The sequence below is a fragment of the Cavia porcellus genome, unplaced genomic scaffold (genome assembly GCF_034190915.1).
Source record: "Cavia porcellus strain 051 isolate PalLab524CR breed Dunkin Hartley unplaced genomic scaffold, mCavPor4.1 scaffold_2, whole genome shotgun sequence".
In the NCBI taxonomy this organism is placed as follows: domain Eukaryota; kingdom Metazoa; phylum Chordata; class Mammalia; order Rodentia; family Caviidae; genus Cavia; species Cavia porcellus.
The window spans coordinates 10,965,583-10,980,498 of NW_026947485.1; the positions used below are offsets into that span (position 1 = coordinate 10,965,583).

General features: G+C 45.9%; 1 protein-coding gene across 4 annotated transcripts in view; it reads left to right on the plus strand.

Moving 5' to 3' along the window:
• The window catches only part of LOC101788322 (tigger transposable element-derived protein 1-like), a 107,112-nt gene that overhangs the window by 22,245 nt on the left and 69,951 nt on the right, over positions 1–14,916 (plus strand). Inside the window, exon 2 of one of the 4 annotated variants that reach the window (XR_010043846.1) lies at positions 3,715–9,298. The exons of the other annotated variants lie outside the window; for them this stretch is intronic. The gene's annotated coding sequence lies outside the window, so the exon portion shown is untranslated. The remainder of the gene's footprint in view (positions 1–3,714; positions 9,299–14,916) is intronic. 4 annotated transcript variants of the gene reach the window in all.

The window sequence follows — 14,916 nt, forward strand, 5'->3', positions numbered from 1 at the left end:
AGGGACGGCTCTCAGGTCCCTTCCTTGTGGTGATCACATTCTCTGTGTTGCTCAAGAATTGCACAGAGCCATGGACCTTTTCCTCTGATTCCTGGAGATCAGTATCTGACTTATTTACTGTGATTCAAAGCCAGGCACAATGGTGCATTCTTGCAATGCCAGCAATCTGGAAGGCTGAGGGAGGAGTATTTTAACTTACTAAGATGCTGTCTCAAAATAAAAAACAAAAATAAAAAAGGGGTTGGGAATGTGGATGAGTGCACAATGCTGAGGCCCTTGGTTCAATTCTCAGTACAAAAAACAGAAAACAAAACATAGCCAGAGGTAGAAGAAGCCTGGAGGAATGCTGGTATCAGTCAGGCTTCCTTGCTGTCAAGAAAGAGAAATAAACTCGTAATAACAGTTTATCTACTTAACCAGAAAAGGACTTTTAGTAAATAAGTTCCCTAGAGCAGGGCTTACCTTGCTCACTGCCTGTTGTGGTAGAATACCACTTTGGGTATCCTAGCCACTTGGGGTCTCAGTCCACGCCAGCTGCCTCAACATGGCACTGGGTCACTTACAAACACCAGACATTTATATCTGTCGGTCCTGGAGGCAGTGCAGTCCCTGCTCAAGGTGGCAGCAAGCGCACTCCTAGTAGGCAGAGCCGGCTGCGCTTCTTCCGTGCAGGAAGTGGGGGACAGGTAGGGCGTCTAGTACAGCTCTGGAAGTTCCCCAGGATAGAGAGTGGGAGGATGGTGGCGCCCTCCCTCTGGACAGGAGGAAAGGGACTGCTCAACCAGCAGGAAGCGTTTGCTTACACATTCAAGGAAGGTCCGGGTCACGTGACACCCCTCTGCCTAGCAGCTTGCCTGTGTTAGCCTGGGGCACTCCTGTTCTTGGCGCTGAAGCAGCTCCTTTACCTGGCTCTCCTAGCGGGGGCGCTCTTTGTGCTGTTTCAGCCTTGCTTCAGTCCTGCACGTGTGATCAATCTCCAGCTTCAGCCGCTCCCTGCAGGCTCTCTCAAGCCCCTTTACCAGGGCACTGATCCCCCATGAAAGGCCCCCTCTCCTACACCTCACCTTGGGCGTTAAATTCCATCATATGACTCTCAGGGAAAATCAACTTCAAAGCACTCAGCGGATGCGTGTGGGGTTCAGGAAGAAAATGCATGGCCCACGGAATTGTTAGGAAGACTGAGAATCAGGTCCATAAAAGGTGGATACATCTGTCTTGGAGGGGTGAGGGTGCAGGGACAGTGTCATGCGAGCACCCGGGTTGGGATGAGTGCTCCCTGACCATTTCCAGAGTCAAAGTCCACAGTGAAAGAAAGCAAGAAGGGCCAGTCAGGGTTCCCCAGAACCACAGGCACAGGGCGCACATGCTGGGGGAATTGGCGCGCAGGGCAGGTGTGGCGTGCAGAGCGAGTTCCGGGGCCATCAGTGTGCAGAACCGCGATGCTGTTTGGAAGTCATCAGGCAAGGGGCCCTATCGCAGGCCCCAGCAGTGCTAGATAATCTTTTTGTTTTTGGGGGGAGGGTGGGTCCTTTTGTTCTGGTCTGGCTTCTACTAATTGCATGGAGATCGCTCACGCTCTAGAGGGCAGTCGAGTCTGCCTCACTCTCCTGAGAAAAACGGTAATCTCATCCAGAAAGGCCTAGAATGCTGGACTGAATTGCTGGCACTCCAGGACCAGTCAAGTTGTCACATGCAATTAGCCACCAGAGAGGGAGTGCAACTGGCCACGCTCCTGTCACGTGCCCACCTCGTTAGCAGCAGCAGGAGGCGCTGTGTTGCTGGGTGTGGGGGGGGTGAAGGGGGGGTGGCAGTGTTGGGGGGGGGGAGGGAGCTGGCTGGGCCCAGCAAAGCAGATCTGCCTTCCCAAAGGAGGAGGAGGCGCAGGCAGGGAGGCTTGCCCCAAGGAGGTTTCATTTTTCTGCTACTTACTGTGCTGTGGGTCAGCACTGAAACACATTTCTCTGCCTTGTCTGCCATCTCCTCTTCCCTGTGGAAGAGAGAACACCTGGGATGTAGAAAATCATATTTTCTTTTCCTCTGGGCACCGCCAGTAGAGTGTTTGGAGGTCCATCTGCACCTCTGAGCCCCTCAGAGGTGTGCTAAGGACTCAGCACTCACTCTGAAAAGAGCCCCTTCCCACTTGCACTGCAAAGAACTCACAACACCGAAGAGTTTCCGTCTCTTGTAAACTTGTGCATTCTTTCTCTCTCTCTCTCTTTCTCTCTTTCTCTCTCTTTCTCTCTGTCTCTCCCCTACTAGTCCATAGTCCTTTGTGGAATTAAAAATACACTTTCTTCATGATACCTGCTACCCATCAGAAATTGCCATAATGTGTCACTTTTGTTAGCGCACAATGCTGTATATAAAGAATTGTCACAGTACTTGTAAGTCTACCATTTTCACAGTCTTTATAGCATGCGGTACTGCGCAGTGCACTGTCTGCCCTCCGGTACACGGCAGGCCTGGACTACGGAGAAGGAGACTACCAGAAGAGCAGGTGAAAGACAGCACAATGTGGTCAGTGTTCTTGTAAATGGTACGTGTGTGAGGACTCTCCCACTGCTTTTTGGGTCCTGATCAGTAGTTGAACCCATTGATCAGGTCTGAAACAGAACTGTGAGTCCAGACTCCCTCGGCGTGGCAAATTACCGCAGTCTAAGAGGAAGCTAGCTGCAGTGAGTTAGAGATACTGTCCTTCTCTGGGCACAGCTTAGGCCAGGCCGGCAGGAAGTGGCAGTGGCAGGTGTGGCGACTTCCTGGCACAGTGTTGTGTGAGGCGCTTTGGAGGCTGGGAAGCCCAACTTCTGGTCAGCGTGTTCAGTCAATGAAGTGAGTCGCTGCCAATTGCATGGCTTCACGAGGGAGGTGACAAGATCAATAGCCTACAGTGAAAACAGAAAAGAAAAAAATACACAGAATTCTTATATTTCTTTTCATATCTCGGGATCACACTGGCCACACCCTAGGGGAGGCACAGCTCACTCTGCAGAGACTGACCTGGAATCTGTCACTCTCCTTACAACGCCCAGGCAGGCAGGTAGCTGCTACAAACACATCTTCCAACCAGCAGGGAGCCTCCCGGAGCTCAGCTTCACCTGTGGTCTCTGGGGCTTGGCAAAGCGTGGTGTGGCTGGGCTGCCTGGTTTGGTTAAAATCCACTTTTATGGGAACACGGCCACACTCACTTGTGTATTGTTCACACCTGCTTGCACACTACCACGGCCTGGGTGAGTGGTGATCAGTCTTGGACCTTTCATGTCGGTGATGAAAGGTCAAACCTGTTTGCTGTCCCTGCTCTTGAGTTAGGCTGGCATTTGGAGCGTAGCTCGTGGACTAAGGAAGCCAAGGTTGGCCTTGGTATCTCTCATGGAACACCACCTAATCCTTGGAGACTTCCTACAAATCTAATTGTTTTGTCCCAAGGACACAGAAAAGCAAATATGGCTGATAATGGTCACCTGAAGCCCTTGTCCTACCAGCTGTGACCAGCAGCGTCCTCTCCTACCCTCTGCCGCTCAGCTGCTTCCCTCCAGCTGGATGTGCCTGCTCCTTCACGGGTGACACAGCAGCCACACAGCCTCCGCCACCGAGGGCAGCAGAGACCTGCCATCCCCAAGGAACCCTGGAGATATGTGCAGGAATGATTTGATTTCTTGAGTGTTTTTAAAAAGTCACGATTTGAGGTATAGCCTAATCTGTTTTCTTTTGCCATAGAATACCTGACTGGGTCATTGATAAAGGGAACAGGGTTTATATTGACTCACCGTTCTGGAGATGGGGAAGCCTAGGACCGAGTAACCATATCTGGTGAGGGCTTTGTGCTCTGTCATGACGTGGGAAGGCAGAAATGTGTGTGTGTGTGTGTGTTCTGTTCTGTGTGTGTGCATACGTATAAGGTGTGTATATGTGGTGTGTGTGTGTGTGGTATGTATGTATATGTTCTGTGTGTGTGTGTGTATGTATAAGGTGTGTATATGTGGTGTATATGTGGTGTGTGTGTGTGTGTGTGTATGTATGGGGACTCTATACAACAACCCACTCTCGAGGTAACCAATCCAGTCCCACTAGAACCACATTCTACCTTTTGATGACCTGATCATATCTTAAAGATCCCATCACCTCCACGTTGTCACACTGGGAATCACATTTCATTATGAGCTTTGGAGGGAGCAAACCATATTCAAATTATGGCAATGTGGCTGTTGGGAAAAGTGCTAAAGTAAAGTGTTAGTTTCCTCCAGTCCTGAAATTCTCAACTCTGATGCCACTCTTTTATCCCTTCCTTTTTGGCTTCAGCCATTGGAAAAAAGAAAGGAGAAGAGTAAGAGCTGAAAATTGAGAAGAAAAGGAAGGGAGAGTAATAGGGAAGGTTACATCGGCAAATATTAAAGAGGTCTGTATGTTGAGTTATTGAGTTCAAATCAAGTGAAATACAGCAGAGAGCTGCTATGCTCCTTCTGCCGCGCGAGGACCAGAGAGAAGGCATCATCTGTAAACCTCAGCTGACCCCAACGCTGCGGCACCTTGATCCTGGACTTTCCAGCCTCTGGAACTGGGAGAAATAAATGTTAGCTGTTCACACCTCGTCAGATCGATGGCATTGTGTAATAGTAGAGTGAACGGACTAAGACAATCCAGTTGGCATGCGGGCACCTGGTGTTCGTCACCTGGCTTTTCTCCCTTGTCCCCTCCCCTTTTCTTATCAGCACTGCCACACACAGTATCTGTGTTCAGCTTGGAAAGGTGGGCAGTACTTAAAGCTGTAAGTAAAACCCAAAAACTACTCTCTAAAGACCATCAGAAAATGGATAATAGGAATACGGTTTTGGCATTTCAAGTGAACCGTGACTTGAAAAATGACAAGCATTCCCTGTTTCCATGTGGGAATGTCACCTTCTCAGAAGACACTGGAGCACCGCAGAGATTCCGGAGGTAGAGCAGCGCTCTGTGGTCCCAGGAGACAGTGGCTAACAGGGTTTTCACAGCTTAGGGCTCAGCTCAGGCCTGTCTGGGAGAGCCAGAGCCAGAGCCAGTGTGTGTGCCCTGCCTTCTCTGGGGCTCAGTGTGTGTGCATGGTGAAGGCACTGGGTAGGACAGTACCCAACTCCAGCTAAGAGAAACCTGGCCAGTGCTTGTGCGCTTTTCTGTCTGTTAGGTCTTGGTTTACTCCTGCACCCCTGCTTTTGATGCACTCCTCCAAGACCCAGCACGGCTTCTGCCGACTCACGGGAGGGGCAGCTGGCTTCTGTCTTCCTGGGCCCCGCGTGGCTTGCGCAGCTTACAGGAAAGGCAAATTGGCTTCTTGCTGTGCTCCTCCCAGACTTAGCATGGCTTCTCTGTGCCCCAACTTTTGAGAACTGCCCCTAGATAGATGTGGGGATGCCCATTCAAAGTCAGGCCCTAGACTGTGACAGAATTCGTATTTCATTGCTCTATGAAAACTTCCCACAGTTCCTTTCGGATGTAGCTCATCCCACCGCGCAGTTGGGTAGGGCCTGCTGGCCGCCTGCCTGCCCACCAGCTGTCTGCCCTAGCGAGCCCAGGCGTGGCTGTAGAGCTTTCACCTGGAGGTTGAAAGGTTGTGGTTTATTTGTATCAAGACGTGCAGTTTTGCCCCTTGCACAAGGCTGTACCTGTCCTGGTGTTGGTCCCAGTTTGAGGGCCCAAGGAAAGGGCAGGGAATTCAGAGAAGTGTCAGCCCACCCAACGTGGTCACCCGGTCAATACCAGCACTCACCTACCTCCAGTTTCATTGTGCAGGGGCAAAAAAAAAAAAAAAAAGAAAAGAAAAGAAAAAAGAAAGCACAGCACTTTTTTGGTTACTTCTTTTGGTTTGGGAGTATACAGCTGAATCAGATTCCTTATTGATGAATGAAAACAAGAGAAAGCTTAGTGTGGTCAACAAGTAGGAGAGAAGCTTTCCTTTTGTGGGCCCAGGGCAAAAGCAGGACTGTTTCAAGAGTCAGTCTAGTGTCTAATCACAGTAATCAGGAATATTAATAATTACTTAGTACCAAATAATACAGAGCCCATCAAAAAATGCACACACACTCTAGGAAAAGAAAAGTTGTCTGATGTCTGTTCAGCAGATGGTGTAACCCTTGTATGGGGAGCACCTGAGAATCTTGTATATCACAGAAAATCTGCAACAACACTGCCACCCCTTAGAGAAGAAATCAAAGATGCATGTGCAGGAATCTCAGTGGCCAAGGTTACCCAAGCAGCAAGCAGTAGGCTCTACTAATAAATGTCTGGAAACCAATAGCCATCACTTTGAACACTTCTTGTAATTGTCAATGGTAGCTTGTACTAATCCATAAATTTAGTGTTAAGAGATTTATACAAGGTTTTCTTTTCCTGAGGTGTGTATATATATTTTTGGGCAAACTGTGCTTAGTCCATATTCAAACTTTCTCACTTAACGCAAGAATGTCTTTTAGAGCTGGTGCCTTTTTTAATCTCAGGATTCACTCAAGGTTTGTGCGTTGTATTTGGTCATCATGTACTTCATCTCTTTTTATTTTTAGTTCCCTTTGATTTGTTTTCCTTCATGACCTTGATTTTTTAAAAAGTGCAGGGCAGCTCTCTCCAGGACATCACGTTCCGAATTTGTTGACATTTCTTCCTCTTGGGGTCTCCTATCCTTCTCTGGTATTTCCTGTGACCTGGAAGTTCAGTGTAAGGACTTAGCTTGTGAACCCCCTTGTGGTTTCAGTTCATATCTGCTGGATTTCTAATGAGACGGAGCATCTTTTCATATGTTCCTTGGCCACGTGCTCTCTTGTCAAGCACCCTTTCAGCTCGTGTAGGCGTGCTTTATTCTATATACATGTTGAAAATGTCATCTCTCACTCTGTGTTTGCAAGGATGTTTCTAGTTCTGCAAGGCTGTCTTTCGATGAACAAAACTTTTCACTGTTAATGTCCAGTTTATCGTATTTCTGTGACTCATTTGAAAAGTCACCTCTGAGGATTATCTCCTCAATTTGCTTCCATAATTGGGTCTAAGGTCCTCCTGGAAGTGTTTTCTTCATGTGTGGTGCATGGTGGGGGGTTTCTTTCTCCCCTGACGCTGTTTATTGAATGCATGGTCCTTTCCCCAATACGCTGCAGGGCCACTTCCTCCGTAAGCCTAGGTCTCTGTGTGTGGGTCAGTTTGGGAGATGTCTGTTCCACCCACTGGTCTGTTTTCCTCCTTGCACTAATACAGTTTCCTAGTTACTATTTGGTAGTCTTGACACCTGACTGCAGATTCTCCCTCTGTATTGCTTCAAGAGTGACTTGCCTAAGATTTTGATATTGTACACAAAACTGGCTCAAACCTGGAGCTTCCCCTTTGAGTAGAATCATGAAATTATTATACTTTCTTGTGCTATGATCCAGGAAGTGACTTACCCAGTTTCCCAGGTGATCCCTTGCAGAAATTTTGCCTCCATGACTTAAATAAAGTTGTGACTTGAACCAGTGCATTATCTGTTAAATTTTACTTACTGGTGACTTTAGCAGTGTTTTTATAGGCTGGAGTATGGGAATTGAATGAGATTCCAGGTGACTAAATTACCTGATGTCTGGAAATGAGTGACTGGGAATGGGAATCTATTTTGATCCTTCCCTTAGGGATGTACTTGGTAGTGGGAAGGAATTCTGGAGTCTAATTTTTGGGTTGTATTCTGGGTGTGGTCCTGGGCCCACTAGTTACCCTGCCAGGCGTTTCCTCATCAGTGACAGGGATGTTACTGCTGCCTACTGGTGCACGCTCAGCCCTCACTCTTTGCCTTACACAGCCACTGACCAGCTCCGCAGGTGAGGCTCCCACCAGGTTCCTCCGAGTCCTCGCTCAGAGATCCTGGCAAACACTTATTTCCACAGCTGTGTGAGGCAGGTGTTCATGTGGACTGAGAAAGGTAAGGAGGTATCTTTCTCCAGTCTGATTTTCCTTTGTGACATAGAGGACTGTAAACATGATGTCTCTTGTGGTTGAGAGTGATTCATTATTAGTGACAAGAAAAGTGACAAATACGTGCTTCGTTTATTCTCTCGCATAACAAGAAAGAGAACTCGGGCTGCAACGGTGGCAATAAAGGGTTACTGGCCCCAGGTCTCCTTGCTTCTACCCACTATGCTGATGGCTGCTCGCATCGAGCTTATGAGACGAGTGCTGGGCCATGTGCCCTGCGGTCCCTGTTTCAGCTGGGATTGGATGGGGACAGGGCCAAACATCCCTCCCCAAGCGCCTCATGCCAAGGTTTGCCTTCATATTCAGGGACACCCGTCTGCATGGGAGGCTTGGAATATTTCAGAGCTGGCACCTTGCCTGGAGTCTGTTACTAAAGAAGGATGGTAAAGAACAGACATTGGGCAAGAGGACACAAGTTGTCTTGTGATCTGAAAGCCCTGCTCCCTTCTCCTCCCTGTGGTGCTGGGGATTGAACCAAGCCTTGGGCACCACAGGCAACCACTCTGCCCCTGAGCTATGTCCCCAATCCTTTTAAAATTTTGAAACTGGGTGTGAGTCGACCAGGCTGGCCTTGAACTTGAAATCTTCTTGCCACAGCCTCCTGAGTACCGGAAATTGCATGTCCGTACTACTACACTCAGCTGAAATCTCTGCTTTTTACAGAAAAAAAAGTCCATAATTTGTAAGTGCTGCAGAGGTTTCAGGAATAAGGTGGAGTTCTGAGCAATGTGGAGATTCAAGTGCCGTAGATTCCCAGGAGAACAGCCTGCTCAGGATGACGGCTCTTCTGCTGTAGCTGGTCAGCCAGGGCCCGTAAGGGGCCTGCGCGGCGGATCTGTCACCAGGTGGCCTCGGTCAGCAGTGCACAGTGGTCTCCAGGCAGGCGGCCCATGGAAACCTCGTGCAGTTCCTGCTGGTTGCTTCTGTGTTTCTCCCCAGCATTGAGCCTGCGGACATTCTTTGTGAGTCTGTAGCGTCACAGACATGCCTGGCAGTGCAGTCCTTAGAAGGAGCCTCTATTTGCCCTGGCAGGGGGTTCCCTGAGCACCAGAGATTCCCCAGTGGCGTCATCACTGGATGGAGTCCAAGGAGGTCCCCAGGGGACCCCATCTCATCTCACCTCCCCGTGGAATAGGCTCTTGTTGCACAACAGCATTTTAGGATGTGTCTGTGAGGGGCAAAGATAGGTTTATTCAGCAGAACTAAGGAAGCAGACACCAGACGCGAGTGACTCCCCGAGGGCTGGGGCGAGTCCACGCTGTGCCTTTGGAAATCTGTAGGATTTGTGTCTGTGGAAAGCGTGGGCTGAATTTACAGGTGGAAGACGGTGGCCAGTTTCAAGGTAAAAAGCAAGAGAGGGACCATTTTACAGATGTATCTTCAAAACTACAGGATTATTTTGTTTTTAGTTTCCTGGAAGTGGGGTGGGGGGTGGATGGGTGGGAGGTGAGGGGTGGGGGCTCGGGGGGAGATACTGTAACCTTGTGTAACTTTGTGTCCTCACGCTGTAGCTTTCTTTTTAAATTTTTTTAAAAAATGTATTCATGTTTCCTTAGTACACGATTGCAGTGCATAATGAACACGTGCATTGCGGGTGTTGGTGCACACAGATCGCCTCTTAGTCCTTTTTACTTCCCCTCCCCTCCTCTCTCTTCTCTCCCTCCACCTCTTGGTCCTCTTCCCATCTGCAAAAGATCTCTCCCTCCATTTTTTATCATGTAGCCTTTGTTTTTCTCTTTAAATTACTCATACTTTGGATTTTTCGTATAAAGGAAAACATGCAATGTTTAACCTCCTATGTCTGATTTATTTTGCTTAGGATTATGGTCACAAGGTGCATTCAGTTTTCCAAGGATTCAAGTTTACCCTTTTCATGGTTGAGTAGTACTCCATTGTATGTGTGTACCCCATTTTCTTTACCCATCTGTTGATGGACACAGAAACTATTTTCACAGTTTAGCTGTTGAGTTGTTCTGTTCTGTTACAAACATAGGTAGGTAGGTGCAGATTACTTTAATATATCTGCAACTCTTTTGGGAAGATACCTCAAAAACAATTTCTATTTTTAGTCTTTTTGAGGAACCCCCACGCTGATTTCCATGCTAGCTGTGCCATTTGCACCCCACTGACATGGCAGAAGAGTCCTTTCACCCTGCAGCCTCTCGGCATTCTTATTTTCTGACGATAGCTATTCTTCCTGGAGTAAAATGGAATCGTAGTATTGTTTGGATTTGCATTTCTCTAATGGCCAAAGGCGCTGAACGTGTTTTTGTGTATTTACTGGCTACTTGTACTTTCTCTGCAAAGTGTCTATTCATTTCAATGTCCATTTTTATTGGGTCTTTTATTTTTGGAGGTCATATTTTTTGAATTCTTTACATATTTAGATATTAGTCCTTTAAGGAGTAGCTGGGAAAAAATTTCCCAGTTCTGTGGGTTGTCTTTTTACTCTTTTGGTTGTTTCCTTTACCGTGTAGAAACTTTTTGATGTAATCCCTTTGTTGATTCTTGATGTTATGTGTGTGTGTGTGCACTTGGGGTTCTGTTCAGAAAGCCCTGCCAATGTCTTCAAGAGTTTTACTTAATTTAAAAAAATAAGAAAAAAGGTGGCAGTGATGGTACATGCTTGTGATGTCAGTACTTGGGAGGCGGAGGCAGGGGGATCGCTGCAAGTGGAGCCTAGCCCGATTTACAGTGAGTTCAAGGCCAGACTAGATTGCGTAGTGAGAGCTTGTCTAAAAAAAGTTTTACATAATTTATCCTCCAGCAGATTCATTGTTACTGTTTTAAAATCTAGCTCTTTGATGTATTTTGATTTTATCTGGTACAGGATGAGAGAGATGGTTCTGTATTCATTCTTCTGCATGTGATAACCAGTTTTCCCAGCACCATTTGCTTAGAAGGCTGTCTTTCTTCTAGCATGTTTTTGGCCCCTTTGTCAAAGATCAGCTGACTGAATGTGAATGGGGTTGTCTCCGTGTCCTCCATTCTGTTCCACTGACCTGCCTATCTGCTTTTGTGCCAGTACCATGCTGCTTTTATCATGTAGCTTAGTAATATAACTTGAAATCTAGGGTTGTGATGTCTCCTGCTTTGCTTTAGTTGATCCAGAGTGCTTTTAATCTTCTGGGGCTCTTCTGGTTTCATAAAAATTTAGAATTGTTTTTTCTAGTTCTGTGAAGAATGCTGTTGGTATTTTATTGGTGTTACATTTAAATCTACTTGTCAGTTCTGATAATATGACTATTTTGACAGTATTGATTCTGCCTATCCAGGAACTGGAACTGTCTTTCTATTTTCTGATGTCCTCCTCAATCACCTTTGTCCAGGGTATTACAATTTTCATTATAGAGGTCTTTCACTTCCTTTGTTAGATGAATTCCTAAGTAATTTTTGAAGCTTTTATGAGTGGCATTGTTTTCCTAGTTACTTTCTCTCTTTCTTGTTGTATAGGAATGTCATTTATTTTTGTGTCTTTATTTTATATCTTGCTACATTGCTGACTATGTTTATTAGTTCAAGGAATCTTTCATTTGGTCTTTTAGTTCTTTGCGTGTAATTTCCTGTACTTCATTCCTGGGAGGCCAGCTTTTGAGGGATGAAGGGTTTTCTGAGCATCGTGTTGCCTTCCTTTCCCTTATTTGCTGTCTTTGTGCTAAGGTTGAGGATCAGTCTGAGTAGAGAAACTGTCTCTATTGTGTAATCTCATTATTTAGAATCTGTTTGGTTTTTATACCTCTCTTCAACCTACTCAGGATAGTATTTCAGGGTTTTCTTAGTGTCCAGGCTTGTCCTGGGGTTTGAACCCCAATTCCACGTAGAAAGCAGGAAGTAAAGTAATAGTAATTTTGATGACACAAAGACATCAGATATTAGAATACAGTACCAACCAATTAATAGTAACAACTATGCCACCATTGGTAATAGCAAAGAAATCAGCAGTAACAATAGAGCCAGGGACAGAGTGGATATTGACATATTATAAGAACCAATAAAGGCTGCAGCTACACCATTTTCATCAATAGAAAAGACATACAGTAAATATCTACTAAATGCAACAAATGTACCATCATTAACAATAGAGAAGAGTTTAGCAATAACAATGTTTAGTCAACTACAGATCTAAAAATATTAACTTAATTGTAATAATAATAAAAATAAAGGGGTTGGGGAAGGGAAAATGAAAGATGGGAAATTTGAATAAGAAAAAGAAGATTAAAAAGAGGAAAAAAGTCAAAGAATCCAATTAAGAACAAAAGAAAGTTAATAGAATTATGAGAAAAAATAAGAAAAAGAAAATAAAAAGAATAAAGCAGAGAGCAAAAGAAAGGAAAGTAAAAAAGAAAAAGAACATTGCGCTCCCCAAAGGAAACACCACTCTTAGGTGAGTGTCTTCCCAGGGCCTGTAGTACTGGACTGTGCCAGGTATGGGGGCAGGATAGTGAGCCACACGAGGCCCTTACTACATTTTTGGTGTGTGTGTGCTGAGTCCTGCTCCACCGTTTTTTCACTAGGAAAGGATTTGGTTTCTGCCCCCAGGCTGTATTCAATGTCCTTCCTGTGAACCTAAGTCACTGCTGTCTCTGCCCGGTTGCATGGACTGTGGGCTTGTGAGGTGCTCCCCTTGCTGCAGAGGCCAATGTGTCCAAACCCTTAGGCTGTGGCAATCATTTCTTTTATTAGCAGCATTCTGGTGGCTGAGACACAATACCTGGTGCCCACCACTTCAAGCAGGAAAGGTTTATTTTGGATCATAGTTTGTGGAGGTTTCAGTCCATAGCCTACTGGCATCAGGTAGGGTCCTTGTGAAAGAGAGGATGGCAGAGGAGAAGCTGCTCATAGCTTGGCAGACAGGAAACAGAGTGATCCAGGGAGGAGGGAGTGAGATAGATGCTCTCAGGCCTCCAGCGATCCGCCTCCTCCGGGGAGGTTTCACTAATACAGATAGAAGGTGCTCCCTCTACTCAGCTGCCCTGGGCAGTCCTCCCTCCATTGTTCCATGTAACCTAATCAGACTAAACTCTGGAAGGAGCATACTGGTTGCAAGCCCCTGACTCAGGATGACTCAGCACTCTGTTAACTGTTCTTGTCAGTCTTATCTAGAGACCCAGTGAGAGGCACCTGGGCTGGGGTGCTCCTCCCCAGAAATTTGAAAGCCTGATTTTAGTTGTGTGCTTTTGCTTATCTTGTCATCCCATCACCACTTTTCTGTTTGCACACATTTTTGTTTCTTCTGGCGTGTATCTGCCCTGAGCATGCTTTCTGGTTATCTTCAGTACATGCAGTTGCTTTTTTTTTCCACCGTTGGATATATGCTTGCAATTCTTTGCTTACTGTACATAAAAGCCTGGAATCTATCTGTTGGATAACATCACTTCCCAGTGTCACATTTAGCTATAAACTCATCAACAGACTAATCCGTGGATGAGAATCAGCCCCCATGATTCAATCTCCTCCCACCTGTGAGCACATGAGACTTTGAGGGGGCATCTAGCTACAAGCTATAACACTGTTGGAGCTGAGGCATAAGGACTCCTGCTGGCAGATGGAGAGGCAGGCAAACAGACCACTGAGCTCTGTGCTAGACGTAGGTGGTGTGTGTGTGTGTGTGTGTGTGTGTGTAGCAGCCCGTTGGACTTAATGCCAGCACTTTTAGATCCAGCCCACTTTGAAAACTACATGAGACTGACAGGGCTCCTCACCACAGAGGGTGAAACCACTGTGTCCTTCCTGGCCTGAGGTAGCTGCTGCTTGAACTGTGACTACTCTGCCTCCTCTCTGTATCTGCCTCCTGTGCTCATCTCCCTTCCTGTCACTGGGGAGGGTGGCCCCGGAAACAGTGAAGTGTAGCCATTCTGTGACTTCTGATTCCCAGAGTAGCTCAGTCTTAAATAAGTGACTTCTTCCCCAGATGGCTCCAGATTACCACTCTCAAATACGGTGGCAACACAGTGGGTTTCTTTTCCATCTCTAGCCTGCCACATGGAAGGAGTCACTTTCAGAGTAAAAACCTGAGCTCTGTTTGCAGTTTCCAGCGTCTGTGGGTGTTTCTCTGGGTTAGTTCTGTTGGCACAGACACTCCTCTTTCAATGACTGACCTATGGCCTTGTGACCAGTTTGTTAAATGAGCTGATCATTAATGAGGAATTGTATATACTATAGTGTGTACATTACAATATTCAGAACAAAGAAATGGTCAAAGGAAACTCCAACTTGATGACTTTGATTTTATTTGCATGACTTTTACATGTAATAGAAAATAAAACTAATGGTAGTATACTACACAGTACAACTGCCAGAATTGTAGTACTGTATAAACCAGGTGGAGTATACAAAAAAAAGACTCTCAGACTCTATCCACAAAATATACAGACTCTATCAAGATATCTCAAACTTTATCAACAAGATATACAGAACTGTACACACACACACACACACACACACACACACACACACACACACACGTCATAAATCCGAGCAGTGGATCATGGGTCTGAGCAGTTAACCCAGGAGATGGTTAAACAAAGAACATCTGTATTTTGTTGCTCCCTGGCTGCTTTCCCTTTCTCAGGAAGTGGGGTCAGCTGTTAAATAAAACTAAGGGGTCTGGGGATACAGCTCAGGGGCATAGCACCTGCCTGGCAAGTGCAAGGCCCTGAGTTTAATTCACAGTACCAAAATAAAAATAAAAAAATTAAATGAAACCTAGGGACAAAAGGATATAAACTTAAAGAACAAAAGGATGGTTGCTGTATAATGATTAAAGATCTGTTTTGTTGTTATGCCCTCTTTTATCTCAATTTCCATTTTATTATTTACTTTTTTATTTTTATCCTTTTAAATAAGGAAAAAATAAATAAAAAATAGCAGGATATATTATAGTAACCCACTTTGATTTCCTATTAACTTGATTTGAAACCCTGTATTGCTCTCACCATCTTGTTTTGACTGATTTTCCTC